We start from the raw sequence: 21256 nt of genomic DNA on the forward strand, positions 1-21256 counted from the left end.
GGTCAAAGCCCTTGTGGTTTATGCAAGACGAGAGGACTGGCTGTCTAATGTTTCACTTAGAATAAGAGAAACAAATAGGAAATCTGTGTGACCTGAAAAAAAGAGGTTATTATCTGGAGAACCGTGGAGGGGCAAGTTTCATCAGCAAGACACTGAAGTGGCTGATGGAAGTAAGTCAGTTGTGGATGTCCTGGAACAACAAATCTCTCTCTGAAAACTGACAAGAACCTTCCTGAACGGTAATCATTTACCTTTCAAGCACCAAAGCTTGGTGAACTTTATAAATGTTAAATTCTGTGCACAGTATAAGAATTGCCTGCAACCAGTGAACTTGGAGGAATGAGAAGTGAGATTGGACTGTGAACCAAAGATCTGAACTTACACACAGATTACACATGGGCTTAGAATTAGAAGGGGGTTAAGTTAGGTTATTTAAGTTAAAGTGTGATTCTATTTTCATGTTTAAAGATAATTAAAAGCAACTTTTATTTAAATAATCATTTGTCTTGGTGAATATCTATTGCTGCTGGGTTTATGGGTCCTCTGGGCTCGTAACACTCTATAACACTGGACCTGTGTTTTACACAGGCTCTATAACACTAGCTGGCTCCCCACCTTGACTACCCACATCTCCATCAGGCACACAAAACTCAAAACGGTCAACCAGTTTACCTATCTCGGCTGCACCATTTCATCAGATGCAAGGATCGACAACGAGATAGACAACAGACTCGCCAAGGCAAATAGTGCCTTTGGAAGACTACACAAAAGAGTCTGGAAAAACAACCAACTGAAAAACCTCACAAAGATAAGCGTATACAGAGCCGTTGTCATACCCACACTCCTGTTCGGCTCCAAATCATGGGTCCTCTACCGGCATCACCTACGGCTCCTAGAACGCTTCCACCAGCGTTGTCTCCGCTCCATCCTCAACATTCATTGGAGCGCCTTCATCCCTAACATCGAAGTACTCGAGATGGCAGAGGCTGACAGCATCGAGTCCATGCTGCTGAAGATCCAGCTGCGCTGGGTGGGTCACGTCTCCAGGATGGAGGACCATCGCCTTCCCAAGATCGTATTATACGGCGAGCTCTCCACTGGCCACCGTGACAGAGGTGCACCAAAGAAGAGGTACAAGGACTGCCTAAAGAAATCTCTTGGTGCCTGCCACATTGACCACCGCCAGTGGGCTGATATCGCCTCAAACCGTACATCTTGGCGCCTCACAGTTCGGCGGGCAGCAACCTCCTTTGAAGAAGACTGCAGAGCCCACCTCACTGACAAAAGACAAAGGAGGAAAAACCCAACACCCAACCCCAACCAACCAATTTTCCCCTGCAACCGCTGCAACCGTGTCTGCCTGTCCCGCATCGGACTTGTCAGCCACAAACGAGCTTGCAGCTGACGTGGACATTTACCCCCTCCATAAATCTTCGTCCGCGAAGCCAAGCCAAAGAAAAGAATAACACTAGACCAGTGTTTTACACAGGCTATAAATCTTCGTCCGCGAAGCCAAGCCAAAGGAGATAATATTAGATCTGTGTTTTACACAAGCTCCCCTAAACCTGTACCTTCTTTCTTTTCCTTTACTGATTTCCTTATGTAGGTGATGATACCAATGTTAGTTATATTTTTCTGGAATAAACACCCACTTCAGTAAGATGCCACTTGCTCCTATCATCTGCTCTAATTTGCTATTGAATGTGTTCATTCTGTTGTTCTTTTGTTCTCAACAGCAGAGCCCAGAACAAACCACCCGTCCCACTCTCCCAGCTCAGAAATGCTGACGCTGCTTCAATGGGTAACTGGCCCTGAGGCATTTCCCGTTTCTTCACAATCAAAAGCTTCAAAGAAAAACCACAAAAATACTTTGAATTTTCAAACACGCACCCTTGGTATTCTATTTTATTTGCCAGTTCATTGCCACATTCAATAGCAAATTAGAGCAGATGATAGGAGCAAGTGGCATCTTATTGAAGTGGGTGTTTATTCCAGAAAAATATATTTAACATTGGTGTCATCACCTAATTAAGGAAATCAAATCTTCCCAGCTCTGCTAAAGGCACTGTTGGAGATGCCGCATATTTAAATGGAAGGGCGCCTTTAAGAGCAGAGTGCAACTATTGTTGCCAGGCACTTGTGTTGAGAGTTAGTTGCCTGTCTTCAATAAAACGTTCTGTTGATAGCTCTCTCTACTTGCAACAGCAGTGGGCCTATGGATACTCAGTAGTTGGCAGAACAACAGACATTTCCCACTTTCCACAGAATTCCGTTACATTCCACTTATCAAATGTTGGCAGTTTTTAGTGTGTAATTTAATCTCTGATTTTGGTGGGGTAATTGCTGAGTTTCGACCAACATCTCAACGGGAATGATGGTTAGTGTTTGGCCAATTCAGGAATACTCTAAGAGTGTTGCTCTCTCCTGAATAAGTGGTGCGATCATTTACAATTTAACGTCATCTTTGTAGAATCATTTTGTTACACAGAATTGAAGTTGTATGTTGCCTCTCTTACTTCTTATTTTAAATTGTCAGTTTTGCTGGCTGGCCACTCCGATATAAAACCTACGACCCAAGGACCTCGCTGCCACGTCCCAGCTTGCTTGGCCACAGCACACGAACCATGGGTGTAAAGGGTGGGGCCAGTACTGCGCACACTGCACTCCACCTAAAAGCTCCTTTGCGCAGGCCCGAGGACATGTCCACATCCTTCCCCTCCATGTCCTCCCCTGATTATTTTGAAAGAGCTGAATGGTCCCACCACTGCATACCTGACCGGTGACCGGTCACATGGATCCTTTCCAATTTGCCAACTGCAGCAACAGGTCTTCGACGGCTGCCATCTCACTGGCTCTACACAAAGCCCTGCAATATGTGGACGGTGAAGATGCATTCATCAGGATGCTCTTTATCGACTACAGCTTGGCATTTAACACCATCATCCCCTTAAAACTGATCAGCAAACTCCAAAACCTGGGCCTCAACACTCCACTGTGTAATTGGATCCCTGATTTCCTCACCTCCAGACCACAATCAGTGAGGATTGGTAAGAACAGCAATTCATACATTTGGCTGCTCTTCATCAACTATAGTGTGACCTTCAATACCATTATTCCCTCAGTGCTGGTCAAGAAGCTACAAACTCTAGGCCTCTGTACCCCACTCTGTAACTGGATACTTGACTTTCTTATCGGAAGACCACAGGCAGTACAAATTTCAAACAACGTCTCCTCCTCACTGATTATCAACATAGGGTATGTGCTTAGCCCACTGCTCTACTCATACAACCATCACTGTGTAGCCAGGCACAATTCTAACATTATCTACAAGTTTGTTGATGATACCACAGTTGTCGGCAGAATCACAAACGGCAATGAGGAAGTGTCCAGGAGGGAGATAGATCAGCTCGTTGAATGGTGTAATGACAACAACCTTGCGCTCAACGTCAGCAAAACCAAGGAGATGATTGTGGGCTTCAGATGGAAGTCAGGGGAATGTGACCCCATTCTCATCGAGGGTTTAGTAGTGGAGAGGATCAAGAACTTCAAATTCCTGGGTGTCAATATCTCCAAGGATTTGTCCTGGAGCCTCCATGTTGATGCTATCACAAAGATGGCTCGCCAGCAGCTATACTTTGTGAGGGGTTTCAGAAGATTCACGATGTCACCAAAGACCCTCGTAAACTTCTACAGGTGTACTGTGGAGAGCATTCTGCTGGTTATCCCACTGCCTGTATAGAGGCATCAAGTCTCGGGAAAAGAATAAACTCCAGAGGGTTGTGAACTCGGCCTGCAACATCACAGGCATCAGACTTCACTCCATCGAGGACATCTACATGAAGCAGTGTCTTAAAAAAGCAGCCTCTATCCTCAAAGAACCCCCACCACCCAGGCTCTGCCCTCTTCACTCAGCTACATTGGGGAAAAGGTACAGGGGCACTCAATGGCACAAAAACAGTTTCTTCCCCGCTGCCATCAGATTCCTGAATAATCAATGAACCAAAGACACTGCCTTACTTTTTGTGCACTATTATTTTAATTTTTTTAGATAGAAATGGGGACACCAGTACCCCTGAGTGTACAGCCCTGCAGAAGTTAGTGGACACAGCCCAGGACATCACAGGCAAAACCATTCCCACCATTGAGAACATCTACAGGGAACATTTCCTTCGGAGAGGAGCAGCAATCAACAAGGACCCACACCACCCAGCACACGCTCTGTTCTCAAAGCTGTCGTCAGGAAAGAGGTGTAGGTGCCATAAGACTCGCACCACAAAGTTCAGGAACAGCAGTGAGGTCCACCATCAGATTCCTCAATGACAAACTCTATCTGGGACTTATTTAAGGACTCCTACATTTCACTTTATTGTTTGTTTTTCTCTCCCCTCTGTATTGCACAGTCAGCCTCTTACATTTCTTTATTTGTTTATACATACAGTACATGTTGTGTACAGATTTTATGCACTCCCAATAAGTAGTAATTCTGCCTCACCTGCAGGGAAAAGAATATCAGGGATCTATGTGATGTCATGTATGTACTCTGTCAATAAATCTGAAATCTGAAATCTGAATCTGAAACACCTACAATAGATGCGTTAAAATTAAATCATTAAGGAAATGAACCTGCCCAATTCTGGGCCATTGTGGTCTTTTCTGAGATTCAGGCACACCTACAACTTTAGTCCAAATATGGATCCAGAAAGGATTCATTTTAAGTTAATAATGATATGCAGCGCAATCAGTCATAAAAAATCACTGGTACACGTTCATCTTGTTCCATTAATTGCACTCCAGGAGATGAACCAAATGGAGCCAAATGAGACTAGCCCAGTATACCATGTGGTCAGTACAGATGATTTGGGCTGAAGGGCCTGTTTAATGCTGCATGACCTGGTAGGTTACTCTCTCATCCAATTTTCCCACTCTATAATAATCTTCAGCCGAGATAATAGCTTCATTCCTCTGATACTGACCTCAGTGACTTAATGTTACATGGTTCCAGGCTCATGTGTATATCACTGGGGGCTTCATCCTACATATGAGTCCATCTCTATATTTAGAATTCCCTATCTACCTTCACCGCTCACTCTGACCTCTTGCTCTCCCTAGATATTGTTGTTAGACTGGTGATTGTTGTTAGAATGATTCTGCTGCACTTGCTTGTTCCACCTTTCTGCCTCAGAAATGGTGAAAGGCTTCATCAAGGTCAATCCCAGCACTGTTGTTAAACTTTCATTGAACTGTCTACAAGGCTAGCAATGTTGCTGTTGATAAAGACACTTTACTCCCACATCTCTGAAGGCCAGCACTCTGGAACAACAATGGCAAATTCAAACTGGCTGCAGTTCATCCGGAGATAAGAACATAAGAAATAGGAGCAGCAGTTGGCCATCCGGCCCATCGAGCCTGTTCTGCCATTCAATAAGATCATGGCTGATCTGATCATTGAATCAACTCCACCTACCTACCTTTTTCCCCATATCCCTTAATTCCTTTTTTAATGTAAAAATCTATCAAACTGATCCTTCAATATGTTTAATGATGTACCTCAACTGCTTCCCTGGGTAGAGGATTCCACAGGTTCACTACTCTCTGGGAAAAACAGTTTTTCCTCATCTCCATCTTAAATCTACTCCCCTGAATCTTGAGGCTGTGTCCCCTGGTTCTAGTCTCACCTACCAGTGAAAACAATTTTCCTGCCTCTATCTTATCTATGTTTATATTCACAGCTTCTAATTACACCCCTCCCCTACATCCCCCCTTCACAGCCACTAGTTACACCCCTCCTCTACACCCTTGATGCATCATCAATAACTACTTTTAAAAATTAAAAGTTGTAGAGAAATTGATAGGCTTTTATTCACAACAGAATGAATGTTCATCCATGCTGGTTGACTGTCGTGAACTGAGGAGGGGGTTATGGCACTGTTGCCTTTATTCAGGGGTCAGTGGGAGGAGCTTCAGACACAGACAGACAGAGGCGTGTCCTTAAACATCCAAACAAACATATAGTGGTTTACCACATTCACCCCTTGTTTTTAAAAAGAGTCTGACAGGGTGAAGTGAGTTAAAATTCTGACAGATTAAGTCTTTCAGGTGGTCTGGTCTGCCGTTGTGACCGTCGTACCTCAATATCTTATCAATTTTGATTTTACCTCACTGCTGGTTGTTTAACATGAAAACGACTGCAAGTTGGTCAGTCAGCAAGGCGAATTGTTTGCTGGAAAGGTAGTGTCTCCAGTGCCTTACCACCTTGACAATGGCCTGAGCCTGAGGAGTGTTGGATTTCGGGGCCCTGGAGGGTGCGGGAGGAATGGTCTACAGGTCTGCCCATCTGGTTAAGGGTGGCGACCAGGGCAAAATTGGACGTATCGCTTTCCACTTGAAATTATATGATTTTGTCCACTGCATGCATTGCAGACTTGGCAATATCCGCCTTGATATGGCCACAGTCCTCTGGCATCAGGAAAAAAGAAGTGGATTTGATGAGGGGGCAGGCCTTGCACCCACTGGGCATAGTAAGAGAAAAATCCCCGGCATCATTTCAGAGCCTTGAGGCTGTGGGGAAGGGGGAGTTCCAAAAGAGGGCACATGCAATTGGGATTGGGGCCAATGACTCTGTTCTTTACATTGCATCCAAGGATAGTAAGGTGAGTTGCGCAAAACACACACATATCCTTATTGTACATGAAGTTAAGGAGTTTGGCAGCCTGGAGCAATTTTTGGAGATTGGCACCATGATCCTGCATGACTCTATTTACACCCCTCCCCTACATCTGCTTCACAGCCCCGAGTTACAACCCTCCCCTACACCCACCCCTTTACAGTCCCTAGTTACACCCCTCCCCTACACCCACTCCTTTACAGCCTTTAGTTACACCCCTCCCCTACACCCACCGCTTTACAGCTATTAGTTACACCCCACCCCTGCACCCCTTCACAGCTCCTAGTTATACCCCTACCCCAACACCAACCCATCATGGGTACTACAATAATAGCTTATCCCCTATAGCCACGAACAGACCCCTCTTCTACGTGAATATTTTGATGAAAGGCTCTGTATCCATAATTAAGATGAAGAGATGATTTTCTAAATTTGTCACTCCTTTCTGTGAGACAGTTGTGGTCCCAAACATTCTGCATTCTCTGGCCATCACATATCGATGGACGGCATATTTTACAGTTGGAAATGATGAGCCAATTCTTGGAAGAGATTAAACATTTACTGAGATGGTTTTAACATAATCTGTGTCTTGTTGCCTCTCTGAAATGCTTTGTGCACTGACTGTCTTGGGCTAAGACTGGCCCTTGTTCTACAGAACAAATCCCTCTTTCTTTCCATCGCTGGTTGCCCAAGTGTATACAATTCTTCATTCTTTCTCCTTGAACTAAGTGCAAGCTGTTGAATCTTACACTTTTTTCTTTCAAATCATGAATGACAACTTTTGCAGCTGTAATATTCAACAGATGCTGTGCTGCTGCACTGTACCATCGCTGTTCCCACCCTGTCTGTGCTCCTGGGTTAATTTGTTCTCTGGGTTGTGGGTTCGGGTCAGTGGCATCTGAACATGTGTAGGTCGCTTCCTGCAGGCTCAGGGTGCCATTTCCTTGTTCTTTAACTGACCAGAAAAAGAAAATGGGGGTGATGGACTGTGAGAGAGGGAAAGACCAGAGTGATCATGGAGTAGGTTTATATGGGCTGGTACAACATTGTGGGCAGAAGGGCCTGTATCGACCAGGCTGCACTGAGTTCCACGGCCTCTAGGTAACCATGACACCCTGAATCTGCTGTCTCACACCTAGTCATAGACCAGTCTATGTTTGTAGAGAGTGAGGCAAACTTTCACGGAGGTATGTGTTGGGGCAGATTCACTTCAGAGCCGGATCCTGCCGAGATCTTCCCTCCTCCACTGCAACCCACCACTGTGCGAGTCTCAGACAACACTGACTACAAGGAGGTGAAAACATCCCTCAAGTGAGAAGGAACAAGTTCTCCCCCAACTCCACTTCACAACACTTGGCTTGATCTATTGAGCAACAAACAGCCAATGCAAGCCTGCTCACAATCAATGGAGGGTGTAACGGAATGACTGATGGGTGTAACAGTGTGACTGCTGGGTGTAATGGAGTGACTGATGGGTGTAACAGTGTGGCTGGTGGTCAGACTGCTCCTCGTCCCTCTACCGCTACTACCCCTGGGGAACTGTTGTGATGAGTTTGGGATGAACCTTTCTGTCATCCCAGTGCATGAGTTACCTCCATGCCTCACACCTGTTCACCCCTGCATTACTCCTCCAGATCTTTCAAGAAGACAATCCCATGTGGGAACAGAATTAGGAGCAAAAGGTAATTCAGCCCCTTCTACCTGTGATCTAGCCCACTTTTGCATGTTGGTATTTCTTTACCCAACCTTTCTGCAACTTAATACAACTATCAGGAACATGTACAGATAACAGATATTGGGCTTTCTTAATGGAGATAATCCATGCCACATGATAAACCTCAAGGATTCTGTGGTTAAGAAGACATACAGTGTATTGGCCTTCATGAATCGTGGAAATGAATTTAGGAGCCGAGAACTAATGTTGCAGCTTTATAGGAGTGAGGTCAGGCCCCAGTGCTGTGCACAGTTCTGGTCGCCTCACTATCAGAAGGATGTGAAGCCATAGAAAGGGTGCAGAGGAGATTTACAAGGATGTTGCCTGGTGAACTCAACCTTTTCTCCTTGGAGCAGTGGAAGATAAAAGCGACCTGATAGAGGTATATAAGATGATGAGAGACATTGGTTGTGCAGATAGTCAGAGGCTTTTTCCCAAGACGGAAATGGTTGCCACAAGAAGGTTTAAGGTGCTGGGGAGTCGGTAAAAGAAATGTCAGGGTTAAGTTTTTTATGTAGAGAGTGGTGGGTGCAATGGTAGTGGAGGAGGATACGTTGGGGTCCTTTTGGATACTTTTGGATAGGTACATGGAGCTTAGAAAAATAGACAGCTAGTCATTTCTAAGGTAGGGTCATATTTGGCACAACTTTGTGGTCCGAAGGGACTGTATTGTGCTGTAAGATTGTTTCTTTGTTTCTATGATAAACCAAGTTGCTAAATTGGGTTTGTAAGTGAAACTGCAGTGACAGCCTGGTTAAAACAGGAACATTGCCACAAGATAAAAGCACATCAATTTACAAAATTAATTGTCCATGATTCAGAGAAAGTAATACAGATAGGGATGGCTTTGATGAGATGGTGATAAATAACATTGCTTCCAAAAGATTCAAACTCTCTCGCTCAGAACTCAATGCAGCTTTAAAATGTGATTCTAACTGAATTGTAGTTGAATTGTGGTTGAAGGTGTGGTGGATAGTGTGGATTGCCGTAGGTTTTAACAGGATATAGAAAGGATGCAGAGTTGGGCAAATGGAGTTCAAGCTGGCTAAGTGTGAGTTGATGCACTTTGGAAGGTCAAACATGAAGGTGGAGTATATGGTTAATGGCAAGATTCTTAACAGTTTGGAAGATCAGAATGATCTTGGGATCCAAGTCTACAGATTTCTCGAGGTTGCCATGCAGGCTGATAGCGTAGTTAAGAAGGCATGTGGTATACTGGGCTTCATTAGTTGGGGAATTGAATTCAAGAGATGTGAGGTGATGTTACAGTTCTATAAAACTGGTTAGACCACACTCAGAATATTGTGTTCAGTTCTGGTCACCTCATTATAGGAAAGATGTGGAAGATTTAGAGAGGGTGCAGATGAGATTTACCAGGATGTTGCCTGGATTGGAGAACATGTCTTATGAGGAAAGATTAACAAGATTTTCTCTTTGGAGTGAAGAAGGATGAGAGGCAATTTAATAGATTATGAGAGGCATAGATTGGATGGACAGCCAGCTCCTGTTTCCCAGGGAAACAATAGAAAACACCAGATGAAATATAGTATGTATAAGGTGAGTGGAGGAAAGTTTGAGGGAGACGTCAGGGGTAAGATTTTTGCACAGAGAGTGGTGGGTGTCTGGAATGTATTGCCAGGGATGGTAGTAGAGACTGGTACAATTGGAACATTTAAAAGACTCCTGGACAGGAACATGCATGCAAGAAAAATAAAGGGTTATGTGTGTGAGGTGGGGAAGGTTTAGACTGTTGAGTAGGTATATATAGGACGGCACAATATTGAAAGGCCTGTACTGTGCTGGAATGTTCTGTGTTCTATGTATTTGGAAAATGGTGATAAATTACATTTGGCAGCTTTCATCAGGCGGGATGTAATTAAGATCACTTACATGATTTATGGAGCAGGCCACCAACAGACCTTTAATGCTAACACTTCAATCAGTTAAAACAAAGATCTTTCAAAAACTTCTCATCCCCTGTGCACAACACTGAAAGCCCACATTTGGATATCCATGATTGTTTGGCCTTTAAAGCCACCAACAGCTTCAGTTCTAAATGTTCGTCCTGTGATAGAGTATATAGATATGTTTTTTGGAGATAAATTGGAAAAGGTTTGTTAGAGTAGGTCACATACAAAAACTTTAAAACAGATCTTATTCAAAATACTGGATCTCTGCTAATGCTAGACATATTGGCTCCACAATCTTTGCAAGAGCTTTGGAGAGTGCTTTGGAGACTTCACTAATGGATTGTTGTTTACAAAAAGGCAACAGATGAAACAGCTTGTCAGAGCCGCCTTCTGTCTGGAAGAGAACTTGCTGTTCTGAGAGGGACATGTGGTTTCACAAGGAGAGAGTGTCAAACAGGCTTTCTCTCAGAGAAAGAGAGAGAGATAGAGATTTCTTCTACAGTGTTACAGCCAGTAACGGCAGCTGGGACTGGAACAGGACAAGCTGGCAAGCTTGTGGAAAGCCTCATTTGGAAGACAGCTTGGTCAAAGCCCTTGTGGTTTATGCAAGAGGAGAGGACTGGCTGTCTACTGTTTCACTTGGAATAAGAGAAACGAATAGGAACTCTGTGTGACCTGAAAGAAAGAGGTTATCATCTGGAGAACCGTGAAAGGGCAAGTTTTGTCAGCAAGATACTGAAGTGGCTGATGGAAGTAAGTCAGTTGTGGATGTCCTGGAACAACAAATCTCTCTCTGAAAACTGACAAGAATCTTCCTGAATGGTAACCATTTACCTTTCAAGCACCAGAGGGTGTGAACTTTATAAATGTTAAATTCTGAGCACAGTATAAGAATTGCCTGCAACCAGTGAACTTGGAGGAATGAGAAGTGAGATTGGACTGTGAAGCAAAGAACTTTTCTGAACTTGCACACACATTACATACACATGCACTTAGAATTAGAAGGGGGTTAAGTTAGGTTAGCTAAGACAATAGTGATAAGTTAAAGTGTGATTCTGTTTTCATGTTTAAATATAATTAAAAGCAACTTTTGTTTAAGTAACTATTTGTCTTGGTGAATATCTATTGCTGCTGGGGTTTTGGGGTCCTCTGGGCTCGTAACAATCCACTGTAGGACATTAAATCACTGGAGGCTTTTGGTTTGCTGTTGTAACCCCTCCTGTTCCGGAAAGCCTTACTGTCCCATCACACCTCTTTCACACATTCATCACACTCCCAAGATCCAGTGGATTTCTATTCTTTTCTCTCCCAAATGAGACTGTTGTTAAAGGCAGTTTTCTTGTGATCTCAGCCCTTGTCTCCAGTCATGCCTCATATAGCATCCTGGTTGTCAGCTCTGTAACTGCAAGGCATTGCTTTGGATCAGTGGGACTGGGCATTGGGAATTAGGAGAAGGAGACATGGTTGCATCATAGAAAAGTAAAAAGTAAATCTGAATAAAGGACAAAGATGGTGGAGATGATCATCAGTCTGGATCAGGCAGTGCCTATTGGGAGAGAAGCAGAGTGACCTGTCTTCAGAAAGGACAGTTTATGAAGATGCGAGTTTTAGGAGGCAGAGAAAGTGGCGGATGGGAGGAAAGTAAAAGCAGAAGATTGGACAGTGGGAGGAAGGGTGAGATTGAGAGTACTTGGGTTAAAATTGGGTAAAAATAGGCAGGTAAACAGTGCTGTCTATCATTGTCTGGAATTGCTGAGCCCAATGACAGGGGATGAGCTGACTTTGGGCTTCACTGGGATGGGAAGCACATGCCATCACGTACCCTCCAGTACATGTAGACCCCATTCTGGGCACTGAACGCTGAGTTTCCCCTGAAACTGGGAGGAGTACAAGTGATCCGTGGTTCACCTGTAGGAGGTTCTGTGTCCCTGTGTCCCTGCGTCTCAACTGAAATGAGAGGGGACTTTACTGTGTCTGAAGAAGGCAAGGGCAGCGAGGCTGCCAGGCAATAGTTACTGGATGACAAATGCAGAGATAGGAATTTTAATGGTTATGAATAAGGCAAAATCAAGGCAATCAAGCTTATGTACAGAAAGCTCTTTTATAGTCATCAATAAGAATGGATCACGTGAAAGGTTTACAAGTTTACGCCCTCTTTCATGACAGAGATTGGCCACCTTTGAGAGCCTGATGTCCCTAATAATGTGCCAATCATTGTAAATAAATTACCCTTCCGGATGAGAGAACTATGGAGAAGTCATGTTGTTGAAAACTAGAAAAAAATGTGATGAAATAGCTACTTTTAAGGACTTAGTAGAGTTCATTGAAGAACAAGTGGACATTGTAAAGGACACATCAGCAAAAACTGCATAACATACATGCAGTTACGACATATGCAGTCAAAAACATCCCAAAATGCTACACATCTTCCAGGAAATGAATACAGAAAAGGAACAAATGACAAGAAAAGAAGCAGATGAAAACAGTGCTGAAACCTTGGTATTGACAAATGGTCTTGCTGGGGCCGGTGAGAACAACTGCAAACTTTTAATAATACCTGTGCAGGTCAAGGCCAAGAAAGGGAGTGCAATAGTGCATACTTATGCATTTCTTGACCCAGGAAGCATTGTGTCATTTTGCACTGTGGGGTGAATGAATAAGCATAATCTTCAAGGAATAAGGTCAAAAATTATATTAAAAATATTTCCTTGAACTTAATTTAATTCATTGATAGCCAGACAAACAATTTTGATGAAGTGGAAAGATAGTTTACCACCAACTCATCTTCAATGGATACAGGATATTATGTCTTGCTTGTGCTTGGAGAAAATGAAATATAACATTAAAGAGTTCATAATTGAATTTGACAAGATATGGGGTCCATTTATGGATTATTATCATAATTTGAATACATAGGCATGAGTGCTCTAGAGGTTTCCTGTCCATTGTCTGGGATCTGAAATTCGATTCTTTACATATTATTCACTGGTGACCATGTTTAGTGAGAGGGTACGATTAGAATGCATTGGTGGGGGGGGGGGGTATTTTTTTTCTTTTCTCTTTTTTTCTTCTTTCCTTTTCCTTTTTTCTTCTCTTTCTCTTTATAAATTGAAGAGATTACTCTAATTAGATAATTTACCATGAATACATTGTAATATTAGAATATGAGGTGAAGTTTCCTTAGGGAATTTCCATTGTATCCAAGCATTGTATATAAGACAATGTATTGTATTGTATTCTGTATTGTATTGTATAAAGTTATATGATTTATGTGTGATTAATATGTTACATGTAATATTTTTTTCTTCCAAATCAATAAAAATATATTAAAAAGAAAAGAAAGAGTACTATAGGTCAAGTTAAACACATTGAAACATCATTTTGGGCCTAGAGATTGCTAGACTGGATAATAATGTTAACATCCAGGTGTATACACTCCGAAAACTATATGCCTGTGCATAAAGGAAACATCCTACATCAAAATTACATTTAACAGTGGACACATTTGAAAAATGATTGTTTACGTGAAATTAACTCTGAGATTGACTTGCTGATTGGTTCAGATGTACCAATGGCTCTGGAACCACTAGATATGATAAGGAGTGTGGGAGATGGCCTTACATGGTCAAAACTATTCTTGGTTGGATGATTAATGGATCATTAGGAGAAATAAAAGAGGTTCAAAATCAGGTCTCTATAAGTATCAACAAGATATCGATTGTTAAACTTGATAGGCTGTGGGAGTAGCAGTTCAAGAATGATTTTCCTGATTGCATCAGGGATGACCAAGAACCTTCAAAATAAGACTAGCAGTTCTTGGAATCAGTGTCAAATCTGCCACGCTGGTTTCATGATCATTATTGCATTGAATTACCTTTAAAGCAAAGGGAAATATGCATGCCTGACAATAGAAATATTATCGAGCAATGTACACTGAATTCAAAAAGAAGATTCAAGAAAGATTCTTCCTTTCATTTAGACTGCACCAGATGTGTGTCTGACATGATATTTAAAGATTATGCAGAGAAATTACCAGATAATATCTTGGAATGTGGTGATGGCAAAAAATGGTAATGACCTCACCATGGGGTTTTGCATCCATAGAAGAAAAACTTTATGTGTGGTGTTTGATTGTGGAGCAATCTTTTGGGCAATTTCACTAAATTCTTAAATTTTACAGGGTCCAGATTTGACCAATACATTGATAGGAGTCTTAACTAGATCCCGTAAAGAACCTGTCGTCATTACGGCAGACATTAAAGCAATGTTCCATCAGGTGAAAGTACTGAATGAAGAGTGTGACTTGTTATGATTCCTTTAGTGACCTGATGGAGACTATGGTCAGAATATGGTGGAATACAGAATGACAGGGCACTTATTTGGAGCGACTTCATCACCAAGTTGTGCAAATTTTGCCCTTAGGAAATGTGCTGAGGACAATATGGAGCAATTTAGTTCTCAAGCTAATAAGCACCATTAGGAATAACTTTTATGTAGATGAATATCTCACTTCTGCATCTACAGTTAAAGAAACTCTTTATCGTGAGCTAAAAGTGATCTGCAACAAAGGAGGATTTTTTTACTTAAGAATTTGGACTTAGACCATGGCAATCTTCCTGTGGAGAGGGCGTCAGCTGTACAATGGTGTGTTCAGTGTGATGTTTTTAAGCTCAAAATCATTTTGAAGAACCAACCTCTCACAAGAAGGAGGATTCTATCAACAGTCAGTTCGATAATGTAATTCTCTAGGAATATTGGCACCAGTTGTCCTGACTGCCAAGAAGATCCTGCAAGATTTGTGTGGGAAGAAGATTGGTTGGGATGATGAGATACCAGAATCCCTTGTACAAAAAATGGACATGTTGGATACAGGATCTTCATAAACTGAAGACTTCAATATTTACAGATGCTTCAAACCTACAAATTTTAGAACTGTGACATCTGCTCAATTGCATAATTTTGCTGATACTCGTGAAGATGGTTGAGGAACTGCAAGTTACCTATTACTGCATGATAACAAGGATCAGGTACATTGTGGATTTACAATGGGAAAGGCCAGAGTGGCTCCACTGAAACCAGTCATTAGCCCATGAAGGATTTGACACCTTCTACCAAGGTGAGCAGAATGGTCACAATGTCGAGAAAAGAGTTGCAGATAAATCTAACAGACTCCATATCTTGGACTGATAGCACCTCAGTGCCCAAATACATCAATAATAAAACCACAAGGTTTCGAACTTTCGTGACTAACAGAATCACTGAAATTGGTAAAGTCTCACGTCCAATACAATACAGATATTGTTAATACAGTTAGCAATCCTGCTGATCTGGCTTCCCGAGGTCTGAAAGTCATTTTCTTCTGCAATCTCAAAAGGAATAGCCTCAAAATCCCGCTAAATTAAAAGAAAATTTACCAGAAGAGCCTGAAATCAAAAATAAGACTACAAATGCTGTTCAGATAATATGTGAACAAATGGATTCAGTTACACATTTAATCCATTACTTCTCATCCTGGAATAGTTTGAAAAGGGCACAGCATAGATGCTGCGATTTAAAAGATGGTTTCTGATTCGTAGCAGAAAAAAACGAACAAATAAATGATGTTCCTGCTCATTGTCAATCGGATAACATCCATCAAAGAGCTCGACCGCAAAGGAAGGCAGGTGACCTTGAGACTCAAGAAAGGGGGCATCTCACAGTTAAAGAACTGATTAAAAGCTGAGATGGAGTATCTGTTTTTACCTGAGGAAGAGATTTGTAGGTGAAATTTCAAATCTGAAAAAAGGAATGAATGTCAAGAGAACAAGCCACATTTGTAAACTCAACCGTATTATCAAGAATGGTGTTTTAAGAGTTGGCAGATGTCTTAGTAGGTCAGCAATGCCAGAAGAAACAAAACATCCTGTCACACTGGCGAAAGTTTTCACATTTCAAATCTAATTCTTTGAAGAGATAGGTCTTGGTGGCTGCAACCATATGTTATACAAATTATGAGAAAAATATTGGACTGATGGTTCCACTAGATTAAGGAAAAAAGATTGTAGTAGTAGTGGCTTATTTATATAGTGCATTTAACACAGCACATGTTGATCCAAAGCATTGAACATACAATTAAGAATAAATTAGTTACTACAAGCAGCCAAAATACACTGGTGCGGAGATGTTTTTACATAGACATTTACATAGAACATTAATTATTTAAACCCTAACCCGTTCCTCCTGATTGCAGCAATGAACAATTTACCAATTTCAAATGAACAACAGTGCTACAAATACCAGACTGCAAAGAACAAGCAGCGAACACAAATAAGCCAGTCACAATTCCTTTTGGATGTTACCAAAAGTCCAACTGTAACCATCTTATGGCTGGTTTACTGGTGTCAGTAGGACATAGAGGTTTAAAGTCTGCCAGCTTCAAATGGGAAACTTCCAAGCAAGTCACAATTTCTCGAGGCGGTAAAGCAACGGTTCACCTCAAAGCTCCCCCCCCCAACCCCGACCTCAGATGATCCGAACGCCTTGAGGCCTTGCGCCTCAGGCCAACATCAACCATGACCAGCACATCCTTTGGGATTTCTCAGGGCTAACGCTGTTCCATCGCTCCTGTCGTATCAGGACACCACCTCAGTCTCCACAACGTTACACCATTCCCTCAACCATTGAAGCAGGCACCACTGGGAGGCTGAGGCCACATCACCATGCTACCCCACAGCTCAGTCTCTTCAGTAGTCTTTACTCCACAACTGTCGATCTGCAAACCTTGTGGCTTCATCTCAGCGATCCACTTGTTGTTTGGCAACCCAGATTGCAATTCCAGACTCAATGTGTTTCACTGAAAACTCTTGTCGCATCCAGTAGACACTGCCTGTCTACTTGTTAGTTACAACAGTCCTGAGATCCAGACCTACTGCTGCTGTGATCTTGCTTAATTGCTTAAGAAACAAAATGTGTTTGTCATCATGTGAATACTCCTTCTGGTCAACATTTGATGGCAGATTTGCCTCTGGACAGTGACCCTCCAGTTGAACTTCCATTTAAATATGTTGGAGTTGATTATGCAAGGAGTGTTGTGAAGTGCTATGGTGTCATTTTCACATGTTTATCCATAAGAGCAATTCATATCAAAGTGGTATCATCACTTGATACAGACTCTTTCATCAATTCCCCTCGGCATTTTATCGGCAGACATGGACAAATGAAGGAACTACGATCTGACAATGGCATTAATTTTGTGGGAGCTCAACGTGAGTTAGGAGAAGCAATCGTAAACTGGAATCAGATTGGAATCCATAATGAACTAGTTCAGAAAGAAATTAATTGGATCTTTGATCCCCCTACTGGGTCACATCATGGAGGTGTATGGGAAAGATTGATTAGATCAGTGTGAAAAATTCTTATTTCAATCCTAGATGGACAAAATCTTAATGAGGAGGGTCTTCAGACAGTTTTATGCGGTTGAAGCTGTCCTCGACATTCATCCAATCACTAAGACTTCAACAGATCCAAATGATCTTGAAGCACTTGCCCTGAACCATCTTTTGCTTCTTAAAGGTAGACCTTCATTGCCTTTGGGGCAGTTTCAGAAGGAAGACATATATGCGCACCTCACATGGAAGCAGGTGCAAGTTATATCAGATTTGTTCTGGAAAAGATGGGTGAAAGAATATCTTCCACTGTTGCAGGAGCAACAGAAATGATTGAAGATAAGATGCAATTTCATGGCTGAGGATGTTGTGATCATCATGGACCATTCAGTGCCTTGAAATTCCTGGTTGATGGGGAAGATTGTTGATATCATCGAGGGCAAAAGAGGACTTGAATGTCAAGTTTGGATTAAGACTAAAACTGGCTTTCTGAACAGACCAATGACCAAAATCTGTCTTTTACAAGAATTAGAAAGTTTTGATAATTGACTTTTACTCTCTTTTGAATATTTACCCAATATAAACTAATAAGTTTGTTTTTTTCTTTGTAATGGTAATTATTATTATATTTTTTTAGATATAATAATTAGGGCCTGCTATTGTAAGGGTTAAAATGCAAGTTGCAAGCAGGTTCTTTGAGTGCTTCCATGGAAACATTTTCTTAGCCAAGGTCTCTCTCTCTCTCTCTCTCTCTGATTAAGATAAACAGTCAGTTTTCATTCCTTTTTATTCTGCGAAGATTGAGAAGCTTGAAATGGTCTGAAAACCTTTATTGAACATTTTAAGTATTGTTTTAACATCATTTAATCATAGTTTTAGTACCATGTAATATAAGGTTTAATAAACTGTGGAAAACTCAACTCAACTTTAGTATGGATTTTTTTTTAAATGAGTCATAAACAGCAATGACATTCTAGTCTCTCTGGTCGACTATAAAGGAAAATAGTCATGGCATTTAGTCATGAATCTGGCACAAAATTAAAGAAAAATCAAGGCAAAAAAATCAAAGTTTTGAGAAGAGGATGTAAGATTTGCCTTGGATGTTATAAGCCACTTTCAGGTGGCCAGAATACCCCAACCTAAAATACCCGAATGCAGCTGTTGGGAGGCTACCTGAAAGCGAAGAACCCTGACCCAAGGAGTATTTACCCAATCCTCCTTGGGTAGGTGTATTCTCCGCTTCTGAGTGCTCCCCTTAGGCACCTGAAAGCAGGCAGGATTATGGCCACAGTCGACAGGAGCTGGCATTTGTTCTGCAGCACCTCTCCCAACAGTGGACCTTTCAGGTGCCAGAACAGTGCCTTCAGTGCTGCCACCTAAATGTTGCTTTGCATACACCTGCAGCCAGCTCCGGAGCTGCATTCTCCCAGCTATGCCACCTGAAAGTGGCTATAGGTTCTGATTCACCTTTAATTTCTTTTCTTCTTTCTTTGGCTTGGCTTCGCGGACGAAGATTTATGGAGGGGGTAAAAAGCCCACGTCAGCTGCAGGCTCGTTTGTGGCTGACAAGTCCGATGCGGGACAGGCAGACACGGTTGCAGCGGTTGCAGGGGAAAATTGGTTGGTTGGGGTTGGGTGTTGGGTTTTTCCTCCTTTGCCTTTTGTCAGTGAGGTGGGCTCTGCGGTCTTCTTCAAAGGAGGTTGCTGCCCGCCAAACTGTGAGGCGCCAAGATGCACGGTTTGAGGCGTTATCAGCCCACTGGCGGTGGTCAATGTGGCAGGCACCAAGAGATTTCTTTAGGCAGTCCTTGTACCTTTTCTTTGGTGCACCTCTGTCACGGTGGCCAGTGGAGAGCTCGCCATATAACACGATCTTGGGAAGGCGATGGTCCTCCATTCTGGAGACGTGACCCATCCAGCGCAGCTGGATCTTCAGCAGCGTGGACTCGATGCTGTCGACCTCTGCCATCTCGAGTACTTCGACGTTAGGGATGAAAGCGCTCCAATGGATGTTGAGGATGGAGCGGAGACAACGCTGGTGGAAGCGTTCTAGGAGCCGTAGCTGGTGCCGGTAGAGGACCCATGATTCGGAGCCGAACAGGAGTGTGGGTATGACAACGGCTCTGTATACGCTTATCTTTGTGAGGTTTTTCAGTTGGTTGTTTTTCCAGACTCTTTTGTGTAGTCTTCCAAAGGCGCTATTTGCCTTGGCGAGTCTGTTGTCTATCTCACCTTTAATAACCATGCAGTATCCTCCCTGAAGTGATCACCACCTTCAGTCCAGCTTCACATGAGACTGTGATCAATTTCAGTCTCTCCCAATGCAACACTGAGGAAGTATCAACAGTAATGTGGCTCTAAAGGAGGAATCAATTACGTGGCAGCTAATTGCCAGACAGATCTCTGTGATGGACCCTTTGTGTTTATTGAAATGCAGCCACTTCATTCGTCATCCAGCTGAAAGATCAACCTGCAGATGCTGTGATTGTAATGCAATTCACAAAAATGCTGTAGAAACTCGACAGGTCACGCAGGAAGCAAAAAGATATCAGTAACGTCTCAGGCCTGAGCCCTTCATCCAGATATGAGCAAGAAGCAGGCAGGCACCTGAATAAAAAGGTGGAGGGAGGAGGGAAGGAGCAGGGAAAGTTGCACAGGCCCATCGGCAAGAAGAGGTCATAGGTGAAATTGGATGGGAGGACAGAAGAGACAAAAAGCTGAGAAATGATAGGTGGGGGGGTAGCTCTATGAATGGAGAGGGAAGGTGGAGGGGAGATGGAGAAAAGGAGACAGAGGGATAAGGAAAAAAGAGAGAGGGGACTAATGGAAACGAGAGAAGTCGATGTTAATGCCATCTGGTTGGAGAGTGACCAGTGGGATAGATAGAATATTAGGTGTTGTTCTTCCAATTTGCAGGTGTTCTTAGTTTGGCAGTGCATGAGACCATGAACAAAGATATCAATAAGGGAATGGGGTATGGTGTTGAAATGGGTGGCAACTGGTAGGTCTCCGTTATTGCAGCAGACAGAGCTAAGATACTGAACGAAATAATTTCCCAGTCTGCATCTAATCTCTTCAATGTAGCAGAGACCACAATGCCGATAAAATGCAGATGACCCTTGCAGATTCAGAAGTGCTGTTACTTCTCTTGGAAGAATGGTTTGGGGCCCTGAATGGTTGTGAAGGAGGAGGAGGTGTGGGTGCTAGTGGGAACTTCTTGTGGTCACAGCGGTAGGCAGCAAGGGGACAAATGGTGGGAAGGGAGGGGTGGTCAAGCGAGTCATGGAGGGAATGGTTTCTGCGGAAGGCAGAGAAAGGGATATGTGGAATCACGTAGAAGATGTAGAAAGTGGATGCGAAGGCTAGTGGGGTGGTAGGTGAGGACAAAGGGAATCCTGTCCTTGTGCGTGGGGGCTGAGGGGTAGATGGGCAGGAAATGGAGGAGATGAGGGGAAGGACTGAGTTGATGGCAGTAGAGGGGAAGCCAGATTTTTTGAAGGAGAAGGATAACTAGGATGTTCTGGAATGAAAGACCTCATCCTGGGACCAAATTCGATGAAGACAGGGAATAGAGAGAAAGGAATAGATTCCTTACAGGAGACAA

The sequence above is a fragment of the Narcine bancroftii genome, chromosome 8 (genome assembly GCF_036971445.1).
Source record: "Narcine bancroftii isolate sNarBan1 chromosome 8, sNarBan1.hap1, whole genome shotgun sequence".
NCBI lineage: Eukaryota > Metazoa > Chordata > Chondrichthyes > Torpediniformes > Narcinidae > Narcine > Narcine bancroftii.